General features: G+C 43.4%; 1 protein-coding gene across 7 annotated transcripts in view; it reads right to left on the bottom strand.

Annotated features, from left to right (window-relative positions):
• The window catches only part of PAMR1 (peptidase domain containing associated with muscle regeneration 1), a 158375-nt gene that overhangs the window by 111213 nt on the left and 30262 nt on the right, over positions 1-16900 (bottom strand). Inside the window, exons 1-2 of one of the 7 annotated variants that reach the window (XM_049097024.1) lie at positions 13779-13970; positions 12081-12185 (exon numbers count right to left, since the gene is read on the bottom strand). The exons of the other annotated variants lie outside the window; for them this stretch is intronic. The gene's annotated coding sequence lies outside the window, so the exon portion shown is untranslated. Of the gene's footprint in view, positions 1-12080; positions 12186-13778; positions 13971-16900 lie in introns of those variants that run through there. 7 annotated transcript variants of the gene reach the window in all.

Genomic DNA, 16900 nt, shown 5'->3' with positions numbered 1-16900 from the left:
GCTGCATGGAAATCAGTTCTTCCCCTCCTTAATCCTGAGAGTGGGTCATCGTCCGGTTCAGTCATTAGGGAATTGGAATCAAGGAGGAGTTAGGGAACTGGCCTGCCCAGGATCACGCAGCCAGGAAGTGTCAGACCTGAGATTTATACAAAGGCCGTCTGGGTCCTGAATCAACATTTTAGATTTATCATAGGTCCTTTTATATTGTCTGACTTTGTTCTCTGTATTTCCTACACAATCGCACATTGTCAAAAACGAATATTTGGCATTTGTTCCCTAAAATCTATCACTCATTCTCTCTTATGGCAAATTCCTCTAGGGTGTGCTCCTGTCTCCTTTGTCTTTGGCTCCTTTTCTCTCTGGAGACCTCTTCATTCTCCTTCGGCTTCCCAAACCCCAAATTATTATGCCTTTATCTCCAGAGCAATTCACACTTGCCCATCTGAATTCAGCCAGGAAGAGGGGTGGGGTGGGGGGGGTGGAGGGGAGTGTTTTACCCTCTTCAATCTGAAAAGTCCATCAAGACTCATCGAGGTGACCTCCCTTGAAAAAGTTACCCACTTCTGGGATCCCTGGGTGGCTCAGAGGTTTGGCACCTGCCTTTGGCCCAGGTCGTGATCCTGGAGTCCCGGGATCAGGTCCCACATAGGGCGCTCTGCATGGAGCTGCTTCTCCCTCTGCCTGTGTCTCTGCCTCTCTCTCTGTGTGTCTCTCATGAATAGTTAAATAAAATCTTTAAAAAAAAAAAAGTTACCCACTTCTAAAAGGGAATTTATTTTTATTTTTTTTTTAAATTTATTTTATTTTATTTTATTTTTTTTTTATTTATGATAGGCACACAGTGAGAGAGAGAGAGAGGCAGAGACACAGGCAGAGGGAGAAGCAGGTTCCATGCACCAGGAGCCCGACGTGGGATTCAATCCCGGGTCTCCAGGATCACGCCCTGGGCCAAAGGCAGGCGCTAAACCGCTGCGCCACCCAGGGATCCCTAAAAGGGAATTTAAATACGGTGAAATTAAAAACAGGGAATTAGGGGCCTCTGGGTGGTTCAGTCGGTTAAGCATCTGCCTTTAGCTCATGATCAAGCCCTGCCTTGGGCTCGCTGCCCAGCAGGAATCCTGCTTCTCCCTCTCCCTCTGCTTCCCCACTCCTGGTCTCTCTCTATCTCAAATACATAATAAATACAACCTTAAACAAACAAACAAACAAACAAAAAAGAAACACAACAGGGAATTGGTGCCCCCCCTGGAATACAGAAAGGCAGCCAGCCATTTTATTTGTTAAATTATAATTTTTCCCACTACACAAGAATCTCCATTCACCCCCCTCATCCCCTCCGCTCACACCTCTCCCCCTCCCCACACCCACCCTGTGGCATTTACTCCCACAGACAGTGGCTTTATTAACATAACCCAAAAGCAGTTTGGGGGAAATTCATGTTAAAAAAAATATATCCTCTGCCTTAACCAGGAGAACTTTTCAGGGAAAACTATATTTGAAGATGTTAAGCTTAAAAATAAAACTGCCAGTCATTTTACCAGCAAAAGATGGGTTCATTCAGGATAACAGAAAATTGCAGTCCAAGACAAACAAGTTATGGGAAAAGCACAGGCTAGTCTGCAGAACAAAGCACAGAAAGTTCTTTATAGAGGAAATGAGGAGGTTGGGAGCCACTGTTGTAAACCCAAAAGCCACTGGAGAAAACCGGGAATTGGAAGGATAGTGGCTTCTCATTGGCTGAGTCGTGACTGTCTCTCATTGGCTGGGTTGTTGCTGGGGAGAAGGAGAGACTTTCTTCCTCCTACAAAGTGCTTCCGGAGTGAAGCATCCAGCGCAACTGGGTCCACAATTGTTGAGGAGTGGTAGGGCATGAGCAACCCCCGCTGCCAGCCTCCCGACTCCATTCAGTGAGGTCTCCCATTATTAATTTTCACAGAGACTACATTTTTGCATAATTGTCTTAATCCGGGATGCCTGAGTAGCTCAGCAGCTGAACATCTGCCTTTGGCTCAGGGCATGATCTCAGAGTCCCAGGATCGAGTCCCACATCAGGCTTCCTGCATGAAGCCTGCTTCTCCCTCTGCCTGTGTCTCTGCCTCTCTCTCTCTCTCTCTCTCTCTGTCTCCCATGAATAAATAAAAAAAATCTTTTTTTTTTAATTGTCTTAATCCTTCACATAACAGGTTTACACCAAGGCAAGGCACAATGATTTAATTGTGCCTTAGATGAGCCCTATCCAGCAGTAAAGATATATCTGTCCATGACAAATTAATTATTCCAGAATAGAGACACACTTCATATTTCTCCTTGTTGTCCAACTCTTAACCACTGAAATCAAACACACCCACTCATGTTTCCAAAGACAAATATCAGCTACAGAGGCAGTATAGTCATCCTATAAGGAGAAGGAGAAATATTGTATTTTTCCCTACAAGTCCCTATTTATGCGTCTATGAGTCCTTTCTGTTACAATATAGAATGTCACTTCCTGTCCCACCCCACCCAACTCCCAAACCTCACCCTTTGAAATTCTGTTCCTCTGGTAGCAATATGCCCCCATGATACTTCCCCCTTGGCTCCAGCCTGAGCTTAGAGAGAGTAATCACACGTAAAGGGAATGTTCAATTCCTGGCCCAGGGCTGTTCTCGTCCTGAAGGATGGCTAAAGAAGCTATTTTCATCTGGATTATGGAATGTCTTAGGCTCTAACTGCACCTTTCCCCCCATTGTCCCGCTCAAGAATTATATATGAATAGGAATATGCAGAAGGAACATTGCTTTACAGATCATCCTGAACCCACTCTCATGTCTCAACCTAAATCACTATTAGCTCATAACTGCGTTTGTGATTGATCGCAAACTACTTGTAGCATATCTGGCTACTTATTGCAGGTACACGGCAATTCTTGGGTTGAGATCTACTGAAACAGAGGAGAAAGAGGAGAAGTCCACAGACCAGAGTAAGAGGTTCAGTGAGTCCAAGTTAAGAAAGTCATGAGCACAAGACAGGAAGTAGCAAGGCTAAGAGTCTGAGAAACAGGGCCAAAACTTTCAGAGAAGGTCTGAAACCTGTATTTAAGGAACTTTATGACTTTAGAAAAGACTTAAAACCTTTTTTGACCCTGGGTGGTTTTTGTGAAAAGGGGATAATAATCATATGTACCTCACAGCATGGCTCTGAAAAATTACAAGTGACAATACCAGTTAAAGAGTAAACAAAAGGCAACGCCACATGGTCCTGGCTTCACCAGTGATGCACAACCCATGCAGTCATAATCCTATGGGAGGGGAAGAGGAGTCTGGGTTGAAAGTTTTACAAAATAGTTTCCATATTATTGATAAAGAAAACATTTCAATCCATCTGCACATTGCACAGATGTTTTAATTTTTCAAACATGTAGCTGATTTTGCAATAATGTGAAGTTATTGCTTAGGCTGTATTTATATGATGGGAAACCAATGTTTTGAGACAATAAAATGGTCCATATATCGTTGCATGTTATCTAGATGAGCCATTTGAAGGTATCCAGCTTTGAAATCTGTCCTGGATCCAAGCTATTTTGACTAAGTGTTTTGAAGTTAAATAGTGTGAAACTTACCCAGAAATCTTAGTACTCAGATAAATAGGTTTCTAAAGAGTTTTAAATTGTTTGGATTTAAAACTCTTTAATTTTTAGATAGTATAAAAATGTTACAAAAATATTTTGCCTAAGCGGTCTGGTTTTAAAAAACAAGTTTGAAACCAAACAGCCTTGCCCTGTCTTAAAAAAACCACTTATATGTTATGAAAACCACATGAAATGGATCCCAAATCAAATAATTTTAAGGAAACCATTCCAAAACCAGTATTTTGACAAACTTTCCAAATTTAACTGTTGAATGACTCTCAAAATTCCAGAGAAACCAGATGTAACTTTCATGTTTTCAAACTTCACAAAATGCCTTATTCTTTTCCACTCCTAGTTTATTTTAACTGTTGGCCTAGAAGACTCAAAACAGAGAGTGCGAGTATAGTTTAGCAACTAAAAACATGCAGAGAAGAAAGGGACTCCCATGGTGGGAGGAAGAAAGGGCCTGTTTTTGAGTGAAGCCTGGGTTGGGATTCCTTTTCTATTATCTGTGGCATCTTGGCACCATCCTTACCCAGTTTTGAACTGCAATTTCTGTCTTAGATCGGGTTCTGTTACAAAGGAGAGCATGGGCAACGGCTTTCGTGCAGGCATTCAGGTATTTGGGGAAATGACTAAGGAAAAGGCCTGGGAACTGAAAGATGGAAGAGGCACATCAGGAAAAGAAAGAAAGCCATCACCAGGGGTAGTCTAGAGTTAGCCACCACTGTGGGTAGCTGGGCCCCATAGTACAGGGACCTCATGGGGGTGACGGAGAAGGCCCAAGGGACAAAAAGAGGGGATGGTTCTCAACAGGCTCCATTGTCCATCCCTCCACCGCCCACTCGCAGATCATGCGTGCATGAGTGCCAGATGGGTTCCTGCAGACTTCCCAAGCAGCAGAGTCACAGAAGTCCCGAGGCGGTGAAGCGGATCTGAATATATCATCTTAAGATAGGCTATTTTGGCATGAGGATTATTTTAAGCTGAAAGCAACTGATAATCAAAAGATGCAAAAAGAAACCTTGTCAGGATTTCCCTTATCTGTCTAAAAGCAGCAACTTCTGGGAAAGGAGGCTGCAGTGAGTTCCCTCTCAGGGAAGTGTCATGGCCACAAAGAAACCAGAAAGACCACTTGGACCTGTATAAACAAACATTATCACAAACTTTCTTATCTCCCCTCAAAACCTATTTGTCTTTTCTAAAGAAGTCTAAGAAGTTCTTCCCATTGAAGAACTCTTCTCCCCCCTTCCGTTTCTCCTGCTAAGTTAGGTATATTATCCTCTAATTTTAACCATTTCATGAGCTAGGTACTTTTGTTAACTTCCACATGCAAATAACACTTTTTCTTCTGTTCATCTGTCTTTGTCAGTTTAATTTACAGGCTTCCAGAAGAAGAACCTAAGAGGGCAGAGGAAAAGTTCTTCCTCTCCAACAGCAGAAAGCAAGAGAAGTGAGGCACAGTCTGGACAAGTGTGGCCGGGTAGGTTACACCTATGCCAAGCTGGTTGTTGCAGCAGTGACTGGACTAAATGGTGAGCCCAGAGGACATGAGCACAAGAGGGATCCAATGCAGTTTCCTCATCTATGGGGGTTAAAAAAAATTACAGGGGCTTCATTGGCAGCGCCTATGCTTCAGCATCTGCTAGTCCTTGAACTAAAACACCCTCTTTCCTTATCTGCTGGGTGAGCGATTCATCATCAAGTTCCTTATCTCTGTACTTTTTCCAGATATAAAGCAAAGGAGGGTCCTTTCTCCTCTCCTTGTCTTCCTCTAGGTCCCTGAAAGCCACTTCTGTCCTTCTGTCCTTCCCCTGCTCAAATACCACCACCACCACCACCAATTCCTACACTCTTCTGGCATGAAGGGCTAGCTCACCCAATTGTCCAGACTAGGAAAGGTTCTCTCTTTCGGGCTAACTTGATCCTTCCTCCTTCCCGAGGTAAGCACACTGGGGTCAGGGCCTAGGGTCTCCCCTCTTAGGATCAGTCCCTGAGACTGGTCAGGATGAGGCAGCCTTTGAAGATAGTGGGAGGGAAGGAAGAACAATTGACCCCAGCCCCACAGTCCCTCATCCCTTGTCATCAGCTCATAGATTCGATGTGCTGGTCCCTAGAGGCCTCAGTCTATTTGGTTCCCCTGTTACAACATAAGCTCTATAAGAGCAGGAATTTTCATTTTATTCACTGATGTATCCCAAATGCCTGGATCAGAGCTTGGCACATAGGAGGGACTCCGTGATTGTTTAATGAATTAATGAATCCACAGGGGAAAGGAGCATGATTGGAGCCCCCCAAAACCCTCAATCATCCCTTCTAGACAGGAATGGGCTCTCCTTTGTGCTCCCTCAGCACATCCCAGTATAGCACTTAACACATTATAATTATTTGATATGAAATCCAGCTCTCATGTTTGACTTGGAGCTTCCCAAGGGCAGAGATTTTATCTTCTATTTGTCTTTGTCTCCCAAAGGCCCAGCAGCACAGGGACTGACTCCTAGAAGGTCCTCAAAAATAACAGCTAGATAGATGACAAAGATAAGGAATGCAATAATATTACATTTTAATTGTCTTTTATTTCTAGTGCCAAAGATTGTTTTGCTTTAAAGTTAGAACATATGACTAACAAATCATTCCGGAGCTTGTTTGAGAACTCTGAACAGAAATGGAAAAAAACAAGATAAATCAGAAGGGAAAGACCAATGGGTAAATGTAGACAGTGACTCTTGGCTCCTCAGCATCTGTTTTTAAAATTCAAGGAGCGTGAGTGAGTCAGGGGGAAGGGTGTACAGTTCTCTGAGAATTTGCCAACATTGTTATCAAAATTACAACACCACGAAGGAGAAAAGGGACTCGAGGATATAAGGACAGAAGCTGTTAAAACTGTAAAGAAATAGAGGCACCTCGGTGGTTTAGTCACTTGAGTGTCCAACTCTTGATTTCGGCTCCTCATGATCTCAGGGTCATGAGATCAAGCCCCAAGCTGGGTTCTGTGCTGAGTGCAGAGCCTACCTACGAGTCTCTTTCTCCCTCTCCTTTTACCTCTCTCTCTCTCTCTCTCTCTCAAAAAAAAAAAAAAAGTAAAGAAATATAGGGATGGCAAATACATGGCACCTATGGCAAAAAATTGCCCCCCCCTGCCCTGTGCCCTCACTCCTCCCCTTCACTCTGCCATCCTTGGTAACCATCACTGATCAATTAGATAGAGCATGTGTTTCCATCAAGGAAAAGTCCTGCCCAACCAAGACGGCAGAAGAACTCTAATGGTTATTCCTGGCTGAGATCAAGAGTTCTCACACCTAGATAAACTTCGGACTCACCTGGCATCTTCATCACCTCAGGCTGCCATAACAAAATGCCTCAGACTGGAGGGCTTAAACCACACACATCTATCTCTCACAATTCTGGAGACCGGGAAGTCCCAGGTCAAGGTGCTAGCCAGGTACATTTCATTCTGAGATGTCTTTTCTTGGTTTACAGGTGGCAAGTTCTCTGGTGTCCCTTCTTATAAGGGCACAAATCCCATCGTCAGGGCTTTATCCTCATGACCTCATCTAAACCTAATTATCGCCCAAAGGCCCCATCTTCAGGTACTATCACACTGGGGGTTACAGCTTTAACATATGAATACAGGGGGAGCCCAATTCAGTCCATAGCATCTGGGCAGCTCCCTAAATATTCAGAGGCCTGAGCCACCCCCTTGAGATCTTGATTTAGCAGGCTGGAGGCAGAGCACAGGAATCTGAGGGCTTAAAAGTCTTCCTGTGAGGAGTATTTTATCACTGGCATGGCTTAGAACTGCAGATGCAATTCTAATAAATAAAGAGCAGACTGACCTTCCATCAGTTTTATTCTTGTTTTTAAATTCTCTACAGCGACACATTCCCTCATTGCCTACACCCGTGCCATAACTTAATCCACCACTGTAGAGCCCTTGGCTCTTTTTGTAAGTAACTTTCATTTGCGTAGACTGGAAGTTCCTTGAAGTCAGAGGATCCACCTGTTTTTCACTCTCGTATCCCCAGCACCTAGCAGGGCTTGGCGTAAGGTAGATGCTCAGTGATATCTGGTCAATGAAAGAGAATCAACTCAGGTTGGGGCATGGCTGTCCCAGACACCATGGTGCCACTCGACCCATCCTACAGCATCTAACTGGGAAACCCCTGTCTGTGAACAGCCATGGTCCTCCAAAACAGTCACGAGGAAGAGACGGAATAAGGACAAGGTAAGTCACTCCTTTATTCACCTAAATGTCTTTATTAAAAAACATTCCAAGATCATGATCATGTATGTGTGTGTATGTGTGACTGTGTTTTTTCTTTTACTAAATGATAGTGTGGAACTGCGTACGTGGCTATTGTGCAGGTGAAAAGGGGCCAGTGCAAACTGAGATGTGCTGGAAGCTCAAAATACAAACCTATTTCAGACTTAGTATTTTAAAAAAGAATGTAAAAGATTGCATTGACATTCTTCTATTAATTATATGTTAAATACTTTGGGTATGTTGGGTTCATCAAAATTTTTTAAATCAAATTTTTAAAATTTGATTTAAATTTTTTAAATCAAATTTTTGATTTTGCTATGATGATAATCATCAGCTAAGTCTGGCTACAACTGGCAGTGAATATCCGATAGACTAAACTCAGGAAAGAATGTCAGGTACTATCTGACAAACTGAATAAAGAAGCCAGAGTTGCCAAAAAGCACTTTTTAAAAAATACCTTATTTTTATTTATTTAAGAAAGAGAGTGAGAGAGAGCAGAGCAGGAGGGAGGGGCAGAGAAAGAAGCAGGCAACCGCCGAGCTGGGAGCGGGACACAGGGCTTGGTCCCAGGACCCCGGGATCATGACCTGAGCCAAAGGCAGACACTTAACAGGCTGAGCGACCCAGGTGCCCTACCCAAAAGCATATTATAGACACTGCCCACCTAAGCAGTTGGAACTAGCCTTTTTCTTTCTTTTTCTTTTTTTTCTTTTCTTTTTTTTTTTTTTTTTTTTGAGCAGGGAGCCTGACTGGGGTAGAACTAGCATTTCCTGACACAGAGGTATGTCACTAGTGCTTTGTTATAAAAAATCATTAAAATTAAGTTAGAATATATCAATATTAATTCAAAATGAACTCAAAAACTACCAAACTCCTAAAAGAATACAGAGGATTTGAAAATGATTTCTTGAACATGACACCAAACACACAGACAACAAAATAAAAAATAGACAAATCAGACATCATAAAAATTTTTAAATTTTGTGTATCAAAAGACACTATTAACAGAGTAAAAAACGGCAACCAACAGAGGGAAGAAAATACTTGCAAATACAGAAAATATGGACAACTCCTAAAACTCAACAATGAAAACACAACCTGATTCAAAAATGGGCAAGAGACTTGAATTTGAATGGACATTTCTCTGAGGAAGATGTACAGATGGACAACAAGTGTATGAAAAGATGCACAACATCACTCATCGTTAGGGAAAAGAAAAACAAACCACAATGAGGTGTCACCAGTAGGATTGTTACAATGAAGAAGAAAAACCCCTAGAAAACAGCAAGTGTTGGTAAGGATGTGGAGTAACTGGAACCCTTGTGCACTGTTGGTGGTGCAGCCACGGTGGAAAATAATACGGCAGTTCCTCAAAAAATTAAAAATACAATTACCATATGATACAGCAATTCCACTCCTGGGTATTTACCCTCAAGAGAACTGAAAGCAGAGCCTCAAAGAGTTGTTCCTACACCCCGATCATAGCAACACTATCCACTGTAGCTGCCCTATGGAAGCAACCCCTTATGTCCAGATGGACATAGCGGCCCAAAGTGATGGATTCATACAATGGAGTATCACTCAGCCTTCAAAAGGAAGGAAATTCTGACATGTGCTGCAACACGGAGGAACTCTGAGGACATTACAGTAAGTGGGATAAGCCAGACACAGAAAGACAAATACTGACATGATGTACTTAAGAGTAGTCGGAATCCTGTAGACAGAAAGTAGACCGGTGGCTGCCAGGGGCGGGGGAGGCTGGGATGGAGAGTTACTATTTAGTGGGCACTGAGTGTCAGTTTTACAAGACGAAAAGAATTCTGGAGATGGGTGGTGGTGATGCTTGCCCAGCATTATGAACGTCTTTAATACTACTGAGCGTACACTTCAAAATGGTTAAGATGGTTACGCTTTATGTGTATTTTACCAGAATACGAAACTGGGTTTGAGAATTCTAGTTTTCTTTAAGTCAAATAAAACACATTCAAGGATACCTCCTTGTTATGTCCAATACGATTTTCTCACTTACATATCACTATCCTTTCATTTTTTCCTTTTTTTATATAAACTTCTTACTTTAGAATAGCTTTAGATTTACGGAGAATTGCAAAGATCATGTAGAGTCTCTTATATCACCACAGTACGGTACACTGGTTACAGTTAATGACCTAATATTGATATATTATTTTTCACGAAAGTCAGATTCAGATTTCCTTAGTTTTCCCTAATATCCTCATTTGTTTGTTTGTTCCAGGACCCTATCCAGGTTAGCATATCACTTTTAATCATATCTCCTTAGGCTCCTCTTGACTTCATGAAAGTTTCTCAGCCTTTCTTTGTTTTTGATGACTATGAAAGTTTTAAGGAAAATTAGTATTCTGTGGATCAAAAGTGAGATTTTTCTAGTGGTTTTATCATGATTACACTGGGGCTATGAGTTTGGAAGAGGAAACCAGAGGTCAAGTGCCTTCCTCAGCACAATGCAGCAAGGGTTCCTTTATCAACTTGACCTATCATTGATGATGTTAACTGAGATTTCCTGGCTGAGGTGGCCTCTGGCAGGTTTCTCCATTGTAAAATTCCTCTCCCCCGCCCCCCTTCCCCTATGTAGTCTTTGGAAGGAAGTCACTATGCACAACACACATTGAAGGAACAAGGAGATAAATATTAGGATCCCCATTTCATGGGGGGAGGGAGAGGGTCAGGGAAGTAGGTGAAAGGTTAGATCACTTTCCCAAGGTTCCAAAGCTAATCATTTGCAAAGCCAGAATTTAAAAAACCAAGGCTTGGCCAACAGGTGTTTCTCATGGTCTTTGGGAAAGTCAACAGAAACTCAGATATAACAGAATTCACTGTAGGATTTCACCATATTCCTTCAAGATACAGAACGCCATTGTCTTAGAGCACAGGCTGCCAGATACCGTTTCATCTCTAAGTCTGCCCTGAATGGTCAGGTGGGCTGCTGAAGCCCCCCAGCCTTGAGGGGGTCCTCTGGGAGACAAAACAACACCGGGTCTAGGAACCGGGATCCTGGTGTCTGAATCCCAGCCAAGCCACTTAAGCTGTGTCACCTTGGGCAAGTGCCTGGCTATCACGAAGTTTGGTTTCTCATCTATAAAACGGTGGCAGTCATGACAAAATGTCAGTCCAGAAACTCATGTAAAGGAGAAGTCTAATTTTCCTTTCTATAACTCGGCTTAATTTCTATCTTGAGCTCCACTGGGGTCTGAACGGCAGATATTAACCTCTACCAATCCAAAGTCTTTGGCCCCGATCGCCCCAGATGCAGCTTCCTTTTCTTCTTGTCTGAGGCTCTGGATACGTGTGGGTGCCTAGAATCACTCTCCTGCTCCCAGGCCACACTGCAGTTAGAAAACTGTAAGGTTCTTGAAGGCACCCCTGCTTGAGACCCATCACACACAGCTTCTCTCTCATTCCCTTCTTTCCGTTTCTCTCTCTCAAAGTCTGGAGAACACTCTTGGGCTTTTTTTTTTTTTTTAAGATTTTATTTATTTATTCATGAGAGACACAGAGAGAGAGAGAGAGACAGAGACACAGGCAGAGGGAGAAGCAGGCTCCTAGAAGGGAGTCCGACGTGGGATTCCATCCCGGGGTCTCCAGGATCAGGCCCTGGACTGAAGGCGGCACTAAACCACTGAACCACCAGGGCTGCTCTTGGGCTTATTTTTTTAAAGACTTGCTAACAGATTTTTAAGGACTATGCCTTATTATTCAGTTACAATTTTCAATATGGTAAATACTGATAGATATAACCCATATAAACAAAAGCTCTTCAGAAATCTCAGTAAATGTTAATGCTATAACAAGGTCTTTAGACCAAAATGTTTGAGGGCCACTGATTTGCCAAGAGGTGTTTTTTTGAACATCTACAGCATGCCAAATAGAGGATGCTTTATACCCACAGCGGGTGTATGAAGAAGAAAAGTCAGAGTCTTTGTCCTTAAGCAGCTCACACGGAGACAGGAGGAAATGTTGAATTACATTAGCTAGTCACTGTAGGTTTATTTCATCTGAACACTGAAAGGAGGGTGACTTAGGGAACACAGAGCAGGTGCAGCCCTTAGCTCAGATGATGTGCCACTGTTCCTCCGAGACCTCCCCTGACTCTCTAAGTGGAATATAAAAGGGGAAGGCAAAATCACACAGGGACACAAGGCAGGAAAAGACCGTCTAGGCTGAGAGCATTACCTGTTCACACAACTCGAGGCCAGAGAGAGCTTGCTGCGCCCCGGAGGGGTTTAACATGGCTCATGTGCGGACCACCCAGAGCTAGCGAACGGGGAGGCTGGCTGCCTAAAATAACAAAAAATAAATACACGTTGCAAAATCCCTCCATGTTTTCCTATTAGCAGATGATAGTAGTTAACTTCTCCTTGTCACGGAGGAAATGGGCACCGGTGACTCAGCAGAGGTGACTCATCAAAAGAGAAGTGGTGCCCCGAAATCTTTGCCAGGCCCTTCAAACTGAATCCACATGGTGCCTCACCTTGCAAAATCAGTATTGCTCCATGGTGAGGAGGTTTTGTACTTTTATATTCAAACAAACACATCTATTATGGCCTACAATATACAATGCTTGTGAACTTCTGTGACAAAGCGTGACACTTGGGGAAACTTTCTGTTTGCAACTGACTGTTTTGGGACCCATGGCACATTTATTACTAGGAATTGGGTGGAGAAGTTTGGCTAGCACAATCTGAGTGCCAGTCAATCATCTGTCCTCTGCAAATGCCCATAAAGCCGCAGAAAGGATGATACCCTTGGAAGGGTCGTTGTAACTTCTCACCCTTCCATGAAATTCTTCCATTAGGTCCTAAAGCCAAGTTTGGAGGGTTTTAAAAATATTTTTTTAAGAATTTTTCTTTCAAATAATCTCTACACCCAATGTGGGGCTCAAACTCACAACCCCAAGATCAAGAATCTCATGCTCCACTGAGTCAGCCAGGCACCACTGAGGCCCTCAGTGCAGTGGCCCACACAAAAAAAACTGAATATCACCAACAATCACACAGAAACAACCTTCCCCAGCTGAGTTTTGAAATGACAGCAGCCCAGATGATCCCTTGATGATAGTCACTGACAGACCAGAGGACCGACAAACTTGCACCAGATTCCTGACCTAGAATCTGGTGCAACTAAGAAGATAAAAAGTGTCGGCTTTAAGTCAATATATTTTGGGGTCACTTGTTATGTGGCAGTAGATAACTGATACATTTTCTCTTGCTATATTATGAATCGGTAAAACTTAATAAAAGAAGAAAAAGTTATGTGTCTTGCCAGGCTGAGAACGTTCCAGAGAATGCAGAGGTGGGGACTAGGAAATCCATTCGTCAGAAAAAATGTTCCCATCCGTTTTCCTCCCAGGCACACTACGAGATTTCATTTTTGACAAGTGTTGTCCAATTACCTCCTACTTCTGTAATTACACAGGCTGACAAAGCTGCATGTTTAAGAACCTCCAATCCCAGAGCTGCTACTATCCACCTAAGCTCTCTATCTCCTCTCTTTTGCCTTCAAATTTTTTTTTAATTTTATTGATATATTCATGAGAGACACACAGAGAGAAACAGAGATGTAGGCAGAGAGAGAAGCAGGCTCTCTGCGGGGAGCCCCATGTGGGACTGGATCCCAGGAGCCCGGGATCACGCCCTGAGCCAAAGGCAGACGCTCAACCGCTCAACCGCTGAGCCACCCAGGGGCCCCCGCCTTCAAAAGTTCAATAAACACGCTACCACCTGTCAAAGCTGACATCCTTCCCCATGGCAAGAAAGGCTGTGCACTCAAGGGAGATTCCTATTCAACTTCCTATCCTTCCTGTGATATTTACTTTTCCTGTCAGTGCTCACGTCTAGAGTGTGGACTAATAAATAAGCGTTTGCCTTATACCTCTGCTTTTCCGTTGGGGCTTCCAAATTGAGGCTGGATCTGGGCAAGCTGGAGCGTGGCTTTGTGACAGCAGACGTTGCATTCAAAATTTGATGGTACTGGGGGTCAGCCTGTCAGCCTTCCGTCCAACTGACACAGGCCCCAGGACTGTCCTTAAAGGCTGCTATAGCCCAAGTCCTTTGAGAATCAAGACTTCCGTGAGATTAAATATCTGAGGATTGGGTAGGGGAATCATCTGGAAGAGAAAACAGGGAAGAAGTCAGAAAAGTCTGGGAGAGCCGCCGGACTGTGATGTGAGGAGTCTGGTCCTGAGTGAAGGGGAGAGGGAGGGAAGGGTGGGTGGAAGTGTCCGAGACCACCTTGCAGTCCAAGGGGGATTCTCCAAAGCTGTCAGGGAGTCTTTCAAGCTGAAGTCAGCTGTCAGAGGAGTGCTGGTGTCCCAGGACCAGCTGTGACTTAGTATCCCCGCCACGCAGGCCGCAGGCTGGGAGCAGGATGTGTGGCGTCCACACATTCACATCAGTGGATTTCAGGAGCCAGAGCCCCTGGTCACTTTCACCCCGGGTGGCCAGAGGTCTGCAAGGAGCACTTTCATGGCCCCCCAACGAAAATTCTGGGAGCCCTGGGGCAGGGGCATTATTCTGGAATACCCTAACAGGAGCCGTCAAGGCCTTTCTTCGTCTCTAGTGACAAAATCTGATCTTCCTGCTCTCACCAGGGTGGCTGAATGGTGGCACGTTTCATGACTCAGGTGGCTCATCTTCTGCTTCCTACTCCTTCATTCATTCATTTCTTCCTTTATTCCTTCAGCGATACTTTTGAGAGTGTGTTCGGGCCACGAGAGACTCAATGCTAAACAAGTCATCTGTGGAAATATCTTGTTTAAGGGACGACAAAACTGTGAACCAAAAAAAATGAAGATGAACATTTCTAACTATAATCATGCTCCAGGGAAGACAAAACAAGATGATGCGAGAAAGAATGACTTTCGGGGGAAGGGGGAGGAAAACCTATAATGTTCCACCGTGCTTTTCGCTACTTTCTTTGCTTGTCCCTGGGACTCTACTTTGGAACATTGAGGTGGGGCATCGAAACTGCCTCCAGTTCGTTCTCCTCCCCAGTATAAACACTGGCTTGGACGATTCACTCCAACTTCCATCTTCTCCTAACAATGTTATTGCTGGCAAGTCATCTTCCTGAAATACTGTGAGCTTCCTTCCCCATGCATCCCTCTATCCACAGGGGATAGGGCTGGTCCTGCAGTGATGAATACACATTTCTTCTGGATTAGTAACTCCTCTTAATTTGTTTTGGACTGTCCCTATTTTTCCCCCTTCACAAAATAAAATCCCAAACAAACAGGAGTCACACAAGCCGTGTGAGAGGAAAGCCCACCAGGCCACGCTCAGTTCTGAGAAGACCAGGCCCTCCCCCTAATTAATCGCAATGGTTGAGGATCAGCCACACAACTAGCTGAGGAGGAAGCATGTGGGGGCAAGAGTCCTGGGCTGGATGTCAGAAGACCTGCATTTTGCCCCAGATTTACCACTAATGCAATTGCAATAAACCCCTTCCTCTATGGTTCCTGGCACATAAATACATAATACACGTTGCTGAATGAAGAAAAAAACAGGATCTCCAACTCTCACTTTCTGTATCAAACTGAGCGTAGATTAAGGGGTGGTAACACAGAGGCCCCAAAATACAGTGGCTCAAGCAACAAAGGGGTTCATGTCTCTTTGATACAACAGAATAGCAGTAAGAAGGGGTGACTGGCGCCTGTACTCTATGAGGTGGGAATCTGGAACATATGTGTTTTAATATGGGGTCCATGGCTCCCATAGAACCCAGGAGAGTCTTAAAAATTTTTATGAGGATTTTTTTAATTGGGGGGGGGTTTCCTTTTGATCATGGTCTTAAAATTGAATGTTCCCATCTCATGCATCATTCTAATGACCCCATAGAATCCAATCATACCATGGGAATCTCAATGGACTTGTTTGTTCCAGAGGTACAGACAGAGACTTAGCACAGAAATGCTGGGTTTGCCCCAAATTAAGGCCAAATAAATTAATAGGATACTTCACAAAGGGAGTTTCCAGAGCAGTCCAAATAGAAATGATGGAAAAACGGATCATCACATGGCACCCAGTAGGATACATATGCCAAAAGAACTAATGAGGCAGCAGTCAATATCATGTCCTCACTTGAGAGGTAATTTGGTTTCAGCAAAACATCATCCTTCCCATGAAATTAATTAATTAATAGAATCACATTGGCTTTTTTGAATTTTTTGAATTGAGTTTTGTTTGAATTTAACTTGCATTGAATTGAATTACAGCTGACCCCTTAACAATGTGGGTTTGAACCGTGTGGATCCACGTATTCGTGGGTTTTATACATATTTATAAATACGGTACAATACTAGAAATTGAATACTCTTTCTTCTGATTTTCTTAATAACTTTCTTTTCTCTAGCTAACTTTATTGTAAGATTACGGTATATGATGCATATAATGCATAACATAAAATACATATTAATCAACGATGTTATCAGTAAGGCTTCTCATCAATAGTGGACGATTTATTAGTACTTAAGTTTTGGGGGAGTCGAAAGTTCTACATGGATTTTCAACTGCACGGGAGGTCAGTACCCCTAACTCCGGCATTGTTCAAGGGTCAACTGTATACTGAACTGAATTTAACTTGCTTGAATTTAACGTGGCTTTGGTTTTATACAGACATCAGAGCTAGAGTGACAAGTTTCAAAGTAGCACTATCATCAAACAATTGTAGTGTGTACTTGGAGGGAAATGGAAGTTGTTTCCTTCTTTCAAAGGAGCCCGTACGTTATAAAAGTTTTTTTATATTTTTTATTTTTTTAATTTTTGTTATAAAAGTTTAAAGAGCAGAGGGGCCCCTGAGTGGCTCAGTGAGCTCGAGCGTCCAACTCTGGATTTCGACTCAAGTCTTGATCTCAGGGTCAGGAGCTCGAGGCCCCCTCAGGCTCCCTGTTCAGCGGGGAGCCTGCTTCTCTCCCTCCCTCTCCCTTTGCCCCTCCCCGGCTCATGCGCTTGCTCTCTCTCTCTCTCTCAAATAAATAAATCTTTAAAAAAAATCCA

The sequence above is a fragment of the Canis lupus genome, chromosome 18 (genome assembly GCF_003254725.2).
Source record: "Canis lupus dingo isolate Sandy chromosome 18, ASM325472v2, whole genome shotgun sequence".
Lineage (NCBI taxonomy): Eukaryota > Metazoa > Chordata > Mammalia > Carnivora > Canidae > Canis > Canis lupus.
The sequence above is the reverse complement of the archived record's forward strand: the minus strand, read 5'-3'. Positions and strand labels throughout refer to the sequence as shown.